The following is a 12,161-nucleotide window of genomic DNA, read 5'->3' on the forward strand; positions in this document are numbered from 1 at the left end:
CAACAAAAAAAATATCAAAAAAATAAAAAAAAAAAAAAAAAAAAAAAAAAAAAAAAAAAAAAAAAAAAAATCGAAGGTAGAAGGGGGCGGGGCATGGGTGGAAACAAACTTGTACGAAACCAATCTTAGCACTTAGATTTCACTATCTTACTTAAGGAAGTTAACTTTTAGAAAGGATGCCACACGTTCTTAGTTTGTCAAGATTATATGTACATATTAAAATGTTTTAGGGGCTGCCTTAGGTAGGTCACTGGGTGGCTCAGTGGGTTGAGCCTCCAGCTCATTCTGCTCAGATAATGATCTCACAGTGTTCAGGTTTGAACCCTTCCTCAGGCTTGGCTTGCTGCTGTCAGCGCCGAGTGCTCTTGGGATCCTCTGCCCTTCTTCTCTTTGCTCCTCTCCCGCTTGCACTTGTGCTCGCTCTCTCTCTCAAAAATTTAAAAAAAAAATTTTTTTTTAAATGTTCTTTACAGTGGATGTATCTGAGCAGCAGTGATCTGATCTTCAATAGGACATTCTCCCTCTAGATCTCAATTTCATCATTACTGCCATGATGGTTTTGGATTACTTATAAGGTAAGCTACTTAGCCTATAAAAATTTTCAGTTTCCTCGTCTGTAAAGAGTTACAAATTACAGTACATATCTCATGGGGTTGTTAGGATTAAATGGAAAAAAATGTATGTGTGGAAGAGACTGGCATACTGTTCACCAAACCATTTCTTTTTCTTCCAGGGCAAACAGCTAAACCACATTTCCCATCCTCACTTGCAGTTATCTGTGGCCATTTGACTGAATTCTAGCCAATGAATGGAATGTGAGAAGAGAATCATGAGCCTATTTGTAGGCTCAGCTCACAAAAATCTCCCATTGTGATCTTCTTTATTCTTTTCCCTTCTGCAGGTTTCTCATGGAAGCCATGTGTTAAAGATACTGGAACCACAAAACAGTAGGAAACTTGGTCCCTGAATCACATCTTGGAGGAGAGCTTTGTGCCCGTTAGGAACTGTCCTTCTGGATTTTCTGAGTGAGAAATAAACTTCTATTTTGTTAAGCCATGGAGATGCTGGGGCTTATCCATTATGGCAGCTAGTATTAACTAAAATAGTATGTAGGGCACTTAACATAATACGTGCTTAATAAATGTTAGATGTTATCAATATCATGACTCTAAATCAAAACCAAAAGCCTAAATCTCTCAGCTTCAAACACAGCACTAATATGGAGATTCCTTCTGCAGTCTGTAAGATCTGGCTTTTATTTATTTATTTTTTTTAACTAGCGAAGATTTAGGAAATAAAGTTATATATGGAAGTAGTAAAAATCTAAGTTCTTCTTGTATGTAATATGCAGAAAGTCACTACTAATAGTTTGTATTTATATTTCCTACTTTAAAAAAACTTAGCAGAATATAAAGGAAAGAAAATCAAATTAAAATTCAAGTTGGTACCATCTTTGAAATAATATTTAAAGTTTTTCTTCCTTGTGATGACACTAATGTTGTGATTCAATCTCTCTCAGTATTTCACATAATGTTTACCCTTTTTTCTTAACAATGGCTTGACTCCAAAACTTTTTGATATTTTAGTGCTTTTATTTATTTATTTTTATTTTTAAGATTTTATTTTTAAGTCATCTCTACACCCAACATTGGGCTCAAACTCAATAACCCTGAGATCAAGTCACATGCTATACCAACTGAGCCAGCCAAGTGTCCCTTGAGTGCTTTAATTAATGCCTATTCTCAGTTTTCTCTAAGGAAATTCTACTTCTCTTAAAGCTGAGATCAAATTTCATGTATTGGGTCAAAGCCTTCCAGGACATCCTGGTTAGAAGGGATCCCACCTGGGCTGAACTGAAACATTTACACAATCCAAGGCTCTTACTAATTGCTGTTCTGTGCTAGAGCTTGTTTTCAGATGAATTTATATACCTTGTTTCCCCCTAATCAGATTGCAAGCTATTTGATGACAGGGACTCTACTTTTTTGATTTCACACTGCCCACAGAAAATAGTAGAGTCTGTGCAAACAGTTATTGATAACTGACTCATTGGTTTGAAAGCCCCAAGTTTATGAGATTTCTCCTAATATCTTAACATCTCTCTTTCATGGAGTTTTATAAGAATAAAGAACAACGGCTTTCATAAAATTTTCTTCATAGATAAATAATAATTTATAGTTGGGGAACAATTGAAGCAGAGGTGATACGTATTTTATGGTCAGTGGTTTGGATTAGTGGAAATTTACGAAGAACAAATTAATGCCTAATTTTCTATATTGAAATGAGGACAATTTTATATGTATTACCAATTAAGCTTATTTTGCTTTTTTTTGTCCTTCATCCTGACTATTCACTTTTTAAATTTCTGTTTTGTATATTTGTTTAAGATGTTTACCTTAAAAATATTAAAAGTTATAGGTTAAAAGCGTTTCACAACATCATAAGGACTGTAGAATGTTTTAACTCTGAATCTTGCCTTTCATTTTCAATTTGATTGCTAGTTTCATCCTGTTTTAACTTCTAAAAATTGGCAATTTTCTGTAGTCAGTGTTTACTTAGGTTTACCAATGTTCTATTAATATCTTTGCTCATCATTGATTCTCGCATTCTGATCTTTTCTTCTGGGTTTGTTTTTCCACCTTCTTCCAGGGTCTGTGAGTGGGAAATTCTCTTAGTCTTCGTTTGAAAATGCCTTTATCCTCACCTTTGAATGCTAGTTTAACTGGATGGAGAATTTCAGATTAATGGATATTTCCCCCCACTGTTTTGAGGATATTGTTCCATTATCCTCCAGCATCTACTGCTTGTAAGAAGAAGCCAGCTTTGTCCATATATCATTCTTTGTAGGTAGTGTGACTTTTGCACTCATTCTAAACATTCCTAGAAACCAGGTAAAAATTACAAATGAAAGTCCCCATACAACATGTCTTAAAATTTTTAAGTTCAAAAACAAGCTATCAACTTATTAAATGAAATATATTCTATCCTCTTATCTTGATAAAGATACCTTTTTAAGGACCTGGATGACCAAGCCTTGAATTTAGGACTCTTAGAATCCTTGAGATGGTAGGGAGAGATCACCATCTTGGTTCCTGCCTCACAGCTCACCCTCCATGTTTTCCAGTCTGGGCTTCATCCCACACTTCAAGGGGCTTCACACACATACTTGTGGACACTCCACTTCCAAGCCCTACAAACAGCCACTTCCCAGACACCCCGTGGCCCAAAGGGTGTGCAGTCTGTTCTTGGGGGTTGGATATAGGGAAGAAGCTCATGAAGGTCCTGAAAGTGGGTTGGATCTGTTTGGGCAGGGAATGCTAGGGTCCTTTGTCCCTGGAACGTTGTTTGGAGGAAAAGGGCAAACTTTGGGTTACGCTTCTTGACATTGCGATAGCCTCCTTAATGGCTTCCTCCCATCCAATCTGTTCTCTACACTGTATTAGAGAGAATTTTATTTTAATGTAAGCCACAGCATTATACTATCCCCTAAAAAATCCTTTAAAGACTTCCTATTGCATTTGAAATAAAATCCTTTAAAAGGCTGCAAAGCTCTAAGTGGTACTTCAGTGTGCCAAGCTCTTTGGGAAGAGCCTTCATCTAAGATGTTTCTCTTTCTGAAACACACTTTCCTACCTGCTCCTCGCATGGTTGACGTCAGTCTGTTGTATCGCTCCTGGCTTAACTGCCACCTCCTCTCCAAGTACAGCTTCCCTGTTATTTGCTTTCACTGCATTTTGTTTACTTCCTTCAGAGTACAAACAACAAATGTAGTCACCTATTTTTTCCCCATACTGTCATCTACACAAGAGAGACTGTCACATATGAGTCAATTCTGAGATGGAGATTAGCACATAGTAAGTTACTTGGGAGTACTCTACTCAACCCCTGTTGAACAAAAGAAAGTAGGATGGGGCAGCAATCAGGCAGTGGATGCTGGCTGCCCAAAAAGAGGCCTGACTTTGGGTAAAGTAAAATTCTCTTCAGCCAAAGTGCTTCCTTAAGAGGGCTGACAGCTTTGTTCTGGATTAGGCAGCATAGCACCCAAATAAATGGTCCATGGCTTGTGCAGATCTGTTTTCCTTACATGACTTCTGGAAGTAGCTTCTGCAGAATTCTGGCAGACTTGTTCTGTGGGGAAAACTTATAAAAAGAAGGTTGGTAAGGGGAACCACCCCCTGTTATTGCAGCTGGTATTAGCCTGCAACCAATACTCACCCTCTCTTCTGTGGTCCATTCTAGATGCTCTTCACTCTTGATGAACAGTGCTGAAGGCTTAGGTGACTTGCCTAGTGGAGTGACAGATTCTTAAAACTGATGAGTTCCAGTTCCTGTTTATCATGTCCTTCTCAGGCTGCACCTGCTACGTCTGTCCATTTGCCATCAAAATTGCACAAGTACTAAAAGATGTCCTGGTTGATTACCTGGTGAAAATGAAGATCTTTTTCTTGCCTGCTGGTCTTTGGCATGAAGGGCTCAAAGTACTGGGTGGTGATATAGTTTAAAGTTCATTGAAGACTCTTGTTGTGCTCTCTGGTAGAAATGTTTTGCCTTTGGGAACTAAGACCTTTAAACCTGTGGTTACACTTGTGAGGATGAAAAGCATAAATTCCTCAAGTGGGTCACTCGGATTGATGGTACATAGGGACGCTCCTGCTTCCATACCTTTGATTCCACTCCCAGTTATTCTCCTATGAGGGATACAGCATCATATAATTGTGATTGATATAGAGCATGACTGTTTCTGGAAGGTAGCACTTTATCCTCACAGGGTATCATCTCCAAGATGGTAGTTTAACCAAGCTTTCTGGTGGTATGCCATGTGATAGGTCCAATGGTGTCTATGGTCATATGCCCACTGCTACATTTACTTTGCTATGTAGTGGGTTCCTTGGTCAGATGCAGCAATATGTGCGATGCCATAAAGGTGGATCAAATACAGTATAATCCCTTGGATAGTCATGTTGGCTGAGACTCAGCAGACAGGAAAGACAATCTATAGAATATGTGTCTATTTATGTTAAAGTGAATGACTACTTCATCCAGGGAGAAGGAGTCCGATATGGTCGCCTTTTCACCAAGTGGCTGTTTGGTGTCTTCAAGACATAGTGCAGTAATGAGTCTCAGCAATAGTTCCTGTTACTGGCAGGTTGATCACTTGGCTTTGGGATTAACCTTAGTGAGTGGGAGTTCATGCTGGTGGGCCCAAGAATAGCCTTCCTCCTTGTTACCATGTCTTCTCTATTCATGAATCTATTGTGCCAGTACTGGGGTGGCTGATGGAAAAGCTGGCTGGTGCCAACTGGTTAAGTCATTCTACTTGGGTGTTTAATGCCTCTTCAATGGTAGGTGCTCTCAGAACCTGTGAAGGAAAGGGACGGAAGCAAGACTGGGCAGAAAGAGAAAATGGGCTTCAGTACTTCACAGCCAGGCCTCAGCCAACCCTGTGGGAAGTTCGAAGCTGGGATGATTCTTTGGAATCTTCCCTTGTTGAGGTGAGAGAGTCAGATCTTAACAATCCCTCATTGACCAGTCATTTGTTGCAGGCTGCTCCTAGAAGTGGCATGACCTTGGGTAATGTAGCATTCTTTAGTTAAGAAAATGACTAAAGAGGTTTGTCAGTGCACAGCCTTCCCAGAAGCTAAGAAAGTTGTTCAGTCTTAAAGGAGACATAGGTTGGTATAACACAGACTTCACGAAAGAGACCATTACTATTTTTTTTTTAAGTACACTTCACTCCCAACATGGAGCTCAGTGCAAGGCTTGAACTCATGACCCTGAGATCAAGACCTGAGTTGAGATGAGTCAGATGCTTAACCGACAGCCACTCAGGCACCCTGAGACCATTATTATTTTTTTTTCACCATTATATACCCAAGTTTAATTAGTGTTTAGCACATAGTAGAAATTCAAAAGATCTTTTTGAATAAATAAATTACTGAAATGTCCTGCTTTCTTAGTTCGGAGTATAAAGGTCACATCTCACTCCACTCTCCAACATTTTACTATGAGAATTTCAAAATTTAAAGGAGAATGCAAAAAGGACACCTGGGTGGCTTAGTTGGTTGAGCATCCTGCTCTTGATTTTGACTCATGTCATGATCCCAGAGTTGTGGGATCAAGCCCGTTATCTGCATGGAGCCTGCTTAAGATTCTCCCTCTCTCCCTCTGCCTCTCCCCTGCCATGCCCTCCCCTTTTTCTCTCTAAAATAAATAAAAATAAAAAAAAAATAAAATAAAGGAGAGTACAAAAAACATTTCTTAGATATAACATTTTGTCATATTTGCTCTTTTTTCATGGATAAGTATGTGTATAGTATTGGGTTTTTTAATTTGTTTTTGTTTTGTTTTGTTTTTGCTGAGCCTCATAACACTTTGTCCTTAAATACCCTGGTATGTATCTCCTAACAATAAGGACATTCTCAATACTACTATGATCATGTCTGAAAAACAACAGAAAAAAATAAAAAATCACTTAAATTCTAATATTCACCCATATTAAATTTCTATGCTTCTCCATGAAATATCTTTTATAGCTTTAAAAAATTTTTCAACTACGATTCCACCCAAGGTTCATATATTACATTTGAACATCATTTTTCTTTAATATATTTTAAACTGGGAACAGTCTCCCTTTTTCCCCCCATAGACTTAACTTTTTGAAGAGACCAAGACTAGGAGCGTTCTTATACCCCATTCTGGATTTGTCTGTTCCCTCATAGTGTCATTTGGTTTATTCCAGGTAACATCATCTTCAATATTCCAAACCGATGAGAATATTTTTACTATCCCCCTCAGCACTGTGGTGTCATTCCAAGAAGTCACCAGGATACATTCTAATATCCAGAGGATCAATTCTGCTTCACAGTGAATTGCATCCAAAATTCTAGCTCCCTGGAAGACAAAAGACCTCATAACTCCTGTCAGAAGCCGGTGGCTTCCTAAATGAACCATGTTGCTCCTGATGGTGTTACCATTGCTAACAATAAAAGTGTATTACTTTTATGCGGAAGGTGATCTTATGTAGGAGTGACATAGCACTCACGAGAGGTGCTGTGCTTGGAATGGTCTCATGCTGGTCTAGGGGCAGAGTGGGCTTATCTCTTGATGCCATCTGTTCAGCATAGCATCTGCCTGAATGCAGAGGAAGAAATCAATCAGCACAGTACTTTACTACTTTCCTTCATTTAGCCAGGACCAAGATACTTGTTAGTTTATTTATGTGTTCTTGGGGGTGATAGGAAAAAGAAATTAGAACAAAAATTATTTTCCCATTCTCAATTGCCACTTCTCTCAATCTTCCCTCCTCCCTGTTTATGCTATGTTTATTTATCCCAGCTATAAGAACAGAAATTATCCCAAAGTAGTTGGCTCAATAATGATTGAGGTTGTAAAACTCATTTTGATTGATTATGTTTACCTGCTTGGTTATCTAACTGAAAATCAAGGTGGAATCTCTCTCTAGGTAGATTCTGTATTTTATTACATTTGTAAAATCCTAAGACACTTATGCAATCCTCAGTTCTCAAAAATGATTATATTGTTTTTGCAGGTATCAGAAAAGATATCTGTGTATTAAGACTTTGTATTACATTAAATAGGTAAGCAATCTTATAGAGTGATCTAAATGTTTCCATTACAAGAGTTGGTGGTTCTCCAGATTATTTCTCTCCATCTTGACCGGCTACAAGAAAAGAAAAGGTGGATACAATCTGGGTGCTCCTAGCTATTTTTATTCTCTCAGAAGAACTAATATTCAAGTCTCTGAGGAAGTAACTGAAATCTCTTAATTTTGCTCATCCAATATCAAGAACATTCCAGTGGCCTGTGGAAAGCAAATGTTGCCTAAGGGGCCTTTGGAAGATTTTCTTGGCAAAGAATATTATGTAAGAGGTGGACTCCATCAGGCATTAGCTAGCCCAGCCGAAGGAAGTGGCACTGAATTGGCTGACCCACACCTGGCCAAATTACAGCTCACAGATGAGCACAGTGGAGGAAAAGGGAGCAAACAAAAGATAGTGTTCTCCTAATTTTCCATTTACCAAGAGATTCCTTTTAAAATGAAATTCTGAAGCCCCCAAGAGTGATTAGAACTGTTCTCCTGTGTCCCATGTTCTTGACAGATACTTTTTACCCGCATAGTCATGTGTTAGCATGAACATGAAGAGGAGTCCTCACTCAGTCCTAGAGGTAGAGCCCCGTTTCTACCTTACAGTAGCACTTGTAAATGGAGTTATTTTGCCCAGGAGAAAAAGTTTAGAGTGCTCTAAAATAATCTTGTTTGGAATAAGTCATTTTGCTATTTTTAGGTAAAAATTATAGAGAACTTTTGAAACTGGAAAAAAAAAGTTAAAAGATCACCTAGCACTAGTCCACAGGCCAGTGTTAGGTGAAGAGCCTGTGTTTTGTCTGAGGGAAGGTTACTCAATCCAGTGAATAATACTAACACATGTGTCAGTCATGCAAGTACATCATTGTTAACCTAATTAGGTTTCCTTTGTCCCAGAGGTAAATGAGGTCACCAAGTCCAACCATATAGTGTTATTTGGAAATGATTCTATCTCCTGGAAGGTCTTTCCCGCCCTTCCATATATTACTTGTCCTCCAGATTCACTTTCTCCGGAAGTTTTTTCCTAACCTTCCAATTGCGGTCCTTGCTTTGTGCTCACTTGGCACCCTGTATCATGATACTTTTCACCCCGTGCTGGAATAATGAAACAAGCTACATATTCCTTGAGATCAGCAACCATGTCTTATCAAACGTTTATCCTCCAAGATGTTCCAAGTATGACATCTGGCACATGATAAGCAGTGAGTGCTCAGGAAATAGTTGAGGACTCAAAACCCAAAACATTTTTTTTCTCAAACAAATGTTTTCCGGAAACCCTTTTGGTTAGATCATAACCTAAAGAAATTGACTTTTTTTTTTTTTTTAAACAGAGTAGGCTCAAAGAATTTTTAGTAAATTCAGTGAGCTGCTACAATTTTGGTTGAGCCAGTTCATTTAGTGGATACTGAGGGTCAACCACATAGACCTCCATTCAGTGGATATTGAGGGCACTGTAGTAAGCCCAGCTGTCTCATTTCAAAGACTTCACAATCTAGAGAAGATAGTGATGGACAATTTACCTCTTACAGGAAATGTACAGTACATTTCTGGGAAGTCTGAGATTTATTTATCAGAATATGTGGTTGCCAGGAAATTAGGAAAGAAGTTACATCAGACACTGAATGAATTTCAATTGCTGGAGCTGTTGAATCAGGGAGGAGGATGCAGAGAAGGAAGACAAGAGTGGGTGATATTTGACATGGATTCTAAAAGATATGAGTAGGAGATTGTACCTTGGGGGTGTTGTTAAAGATAACCAGAGCCCCACAGTAGTTAAAGCAGTAAAAGCAGATTTTATTCAGGAACTATTGCAATAGAAGAGAGGCCTCAGTCTAGAACTAGGCTTAATTGCACTGTTGCAATAGTTTGTGAATAAAATCTGGTTTAATGTTTTAAGTACTGTCTGACTGGTTTTCTGTAAGTGGGAAAGAAGGTAGTGATTCAGGGCATTTCAGATAGAGGCAAGATAATGAACGAATGCAAACGCGAGAAAAACAACTTAGGGAACAAGTAATCCAAAGAAAGCTGAGTAGTCAAGGAAAACAGGAAATCTCTAGCCAGAGCCTAGAATACTGTTGAGGAAGCGTTGGAAGATGTGGAAAAGCAGCCTTCTTCTAGTAGATTAACTGAATTGTTTGGGGGATACTTAGAAAATCTTTTTCTGTTTATTCAGGAAAGCTCAAGTGGAAAAGGTAAGTTTGAACAAGATTGCCTAGAAAGTTATGCCAAGACGTTTGGACTTTATCCTGTGGAGCGAACTGGAGTTTTCAAAGGGCTCTGCAATACTTTATGAAGAGGATTGTGGTCTCAACAGATGACAGGCTAGAGCAGCATGAAGCTCTCCCGGCCTCAGTTTACTCATTTATAATAAGAAGAGGGTTGTGTCATTTGCTGTCTTAGGTCCTTCCCAATCCTGACAGCCTGCTTCATCTGCCTTCCTTTCATCATCTAGGCCCCGCGCCTCACTTCTCCCTTCTGATCGTGGTCCAGTTGCCCTGCGCAGGTGCTCTTCGACCGGTAGGTCAGTGCGCAGGGGCGGGGAGGACGTCTCTGGAGTATCAGGACTAACTCCTCCGACCTTTGTCCCGGGGAGCACCACCGGGGTAGTGCCTAGAGGAGGCAGGGCGCGCTACGGGGCAGGAAAAGGGAGTTTCGCGTCGCTTTTCCCTCCTAGGTCCCTCAGGGTGGCTGGCTAGCGGTCCCCACAGCCAAGCCCCCGGGCTCCCTGAAACAAAAGCCTGCGAGTCGCGGCAGTCGCCACGCTCCACCACGACTCTCCGCAGAGCCTGGGGGCAGGACTCGGATGGCCAATCCGCTTCCAGAGAAGCCCCAGGCCCCCCGGCATAGAGCCCAACAACACCACCGCCAGGCTGGCGGGTCAGCCCAGCGCGCCCAGCGTCGGCGTCACGTGAGGCTGCCCGGCCACGTGACCCGGCGGCCCGGCCCCTGGCGCCCTCCTACCCCACCCCCTCACTCCGCTCCTCCCCTTCGCCGGCCGTCCGCACCGCTGCTGGTTGGCGATTCTCCCGGCCGCGGAGCCTCTGAGGTCCCTGCGGCAGGGCGCGGCTGGACGGCGCGAGGCTGCAGCTGGCTTCCCAGGTAGCCGGTGGGGCGCGGGCCTGCGCTCGCGGGCGGCGCTTCCGGCCCTGCCCTTCTCCTTGCTCGCTTTCCCCCCGGGCCGCTGAGCCCCCGTTCTCCTGCCCCCTCCCTCCGGCTGCGGGCCTGGGCTTCCCGGCCCCGGGTCCGCGGGGCGCCGCGACCGGGCGAGTGTCGGCGCGGCCGGCGCGGCACAGTTACAGCTCTGCTGGCGTTTCCTCCAGGAGGCAGAGGGTGCAGGAGGCTAGGGAAAGTTTTCCCTGCTCCCTCTCTTTTTTGAGCGGCTAGGACGCGGCTTTGCTCACGGCTGCAGCCTGTTACCGCCCTGGGCGCTGTTTTGCTGAGAAGAGACCTCCCCTCCGACTCTCCTCCTCGTCCTCTCTCGGCCTTTCCCAAGATATTAGCATCTCCTCCTTCTCCGGAGGGCGGTGGTGTCACAAACCGTATTCTGCACCGTTTCCCTTACCCCCACAACACGGCATCCACAAAAGGGCATTCGCTCAGGGACCTTTATCCAGGAGTGCGGCGAGCTGAGTGAAAGATTTCTCTTGTCCTGCCTCGGGGATACTACCTGCTCTGTTTTATGTGAGATGACCATCTGCTCTGTTCCTCTCCCGTTAGGGCTTTTTGTGAATGTTTGCCTGCGAGACGTTCCGACGCCCTCTTTGCAGCTGGGAATTACAGTTTTTAAAACAATATTGTAATGTTGCTTAAAAAGAAAGATTCAGAGTCTTATTTGACTTTGGCCTATTCCCTTTGGGGGGAGGGGATTATAGTTCTTGGAGGCAAAACCTGCGAGTTTCTGATACGGTTGTGCATTGTGGGATAGTAACATCAAAACACCAAAGTATACATCATGCAAAAAAGAATGAAAAAATGAGCTAACCGTGAGGGAGGTTTCTGATGTGCTTTAAACTTAAGAAATAACCATTTGAAGTGAGCACTGGGTGAATTTCACCGCTTTGAAGTGCTTTCAGGGTTGAGTAGGTAACTGTGTATTTCCATTCTATTAATATAGAACTTAATCCGTCGCATGGAAATTTTTTAATCCATTGTGTGGAGACCGTCTATTTATTAACTACTTCTAGACAGGTCCTATTTCTTCTTCATTCTAGAAGAAGAAGAAGGGTATTAATCATTAAGGAGGTTTCTTCTGCAGTGGTTTTTATGTGTGTTATCGAAATGATGAAGTTCTGGGAACTTCAGAAAGCAAATAGCTTTAAAAACCTATCAAGTTTGCAGCTTAAAAAAAATCTTTAAAAGCTTTTAAAATAAAGATTGCTTATGTGTTCCAGCAAGAGCTTGGTTTCATCTTAATAATCAGCAGCTGAGGGCACCAGGTGGCTCAGTCGGTTAGGCATTCGACTTTAGCTCAAGTCCTGATATCACAGTTAGTGGGTTCCAGCCTGCTGTCTGGCTCTGTGCTGACAGCTCAGAGCCTGGAGCTTGCTTTGGGTTC

The 12,161-nt window shown here is 41.7% G+C and overlaps 1 protein-coding gene and 1 long non-coding RNA gene across 7 annotated transcripts in view; both read left to right on the plus strand.

The window, feature by feature from the left end:
- The window catches only part of LOC120245230, a 17,251-nt gene extending 10,061 nt beyond the window's left edge, over window positions 1–7,190 (plus strand). The window contains exons 4-8 of one of the 2 annotated variants that reach the window (XR_005531736.1): window positions 474–575; window positions 902–1,025; window positions 2,650–2,806; window positions 4,240–5,492; window positions 6,740–7,190. This is a non-coding gene — a long non-coding RNA (uncharacterized LOC120245230). Of the gene's footprint in view, window positions 1–473; window positions 576–901; window positions 1,026–2,649; window positions 5,493–6,739 lie in introns of both variants that reach the window. The other variant, XR_005531735.1, reaches the window with a different exon arrangement.
- Window positions 7,191–10,604: 3,414 nt separating this feature from the next.
- RCBTB1 (RCC1 and BTB domain containing protein 1) overlaps window positions 10,605–12,161 on the plus strand; it is a 52,554-nt gene continuing 50,997 nt past the window's right edge. For all 5 annotated transcript variants that reach the window (XM_039252190.1, XM_039252186.1, XM_039252189.1 and 2 more), the window contains exon 1: window positions 10,605–10,705. The gene's annotated coding sequence lies outside the window, so the exon portion shown is untranslated. The remainder of the gene's footprint in view (window positions 10,706–12,161) is intronic.

This window comes from Hyaena hyaena, unplaced genomic scaffold (assembly GCF_003009895.1).
Source record: "Hyaena hyaena isolate Hyena2069 unplaced genomic scaffold, ASM300989v1 scaffold_410, whole genome shotgun sequence".
In the NCBI taxonomy this organism is placed as follows: domain Eukaryota; kingdom Metazoa; phylum Chordata; class Mammalia; order Carnivora; family Hyaenidae; genus Hyaena; species Hyaena hyaena.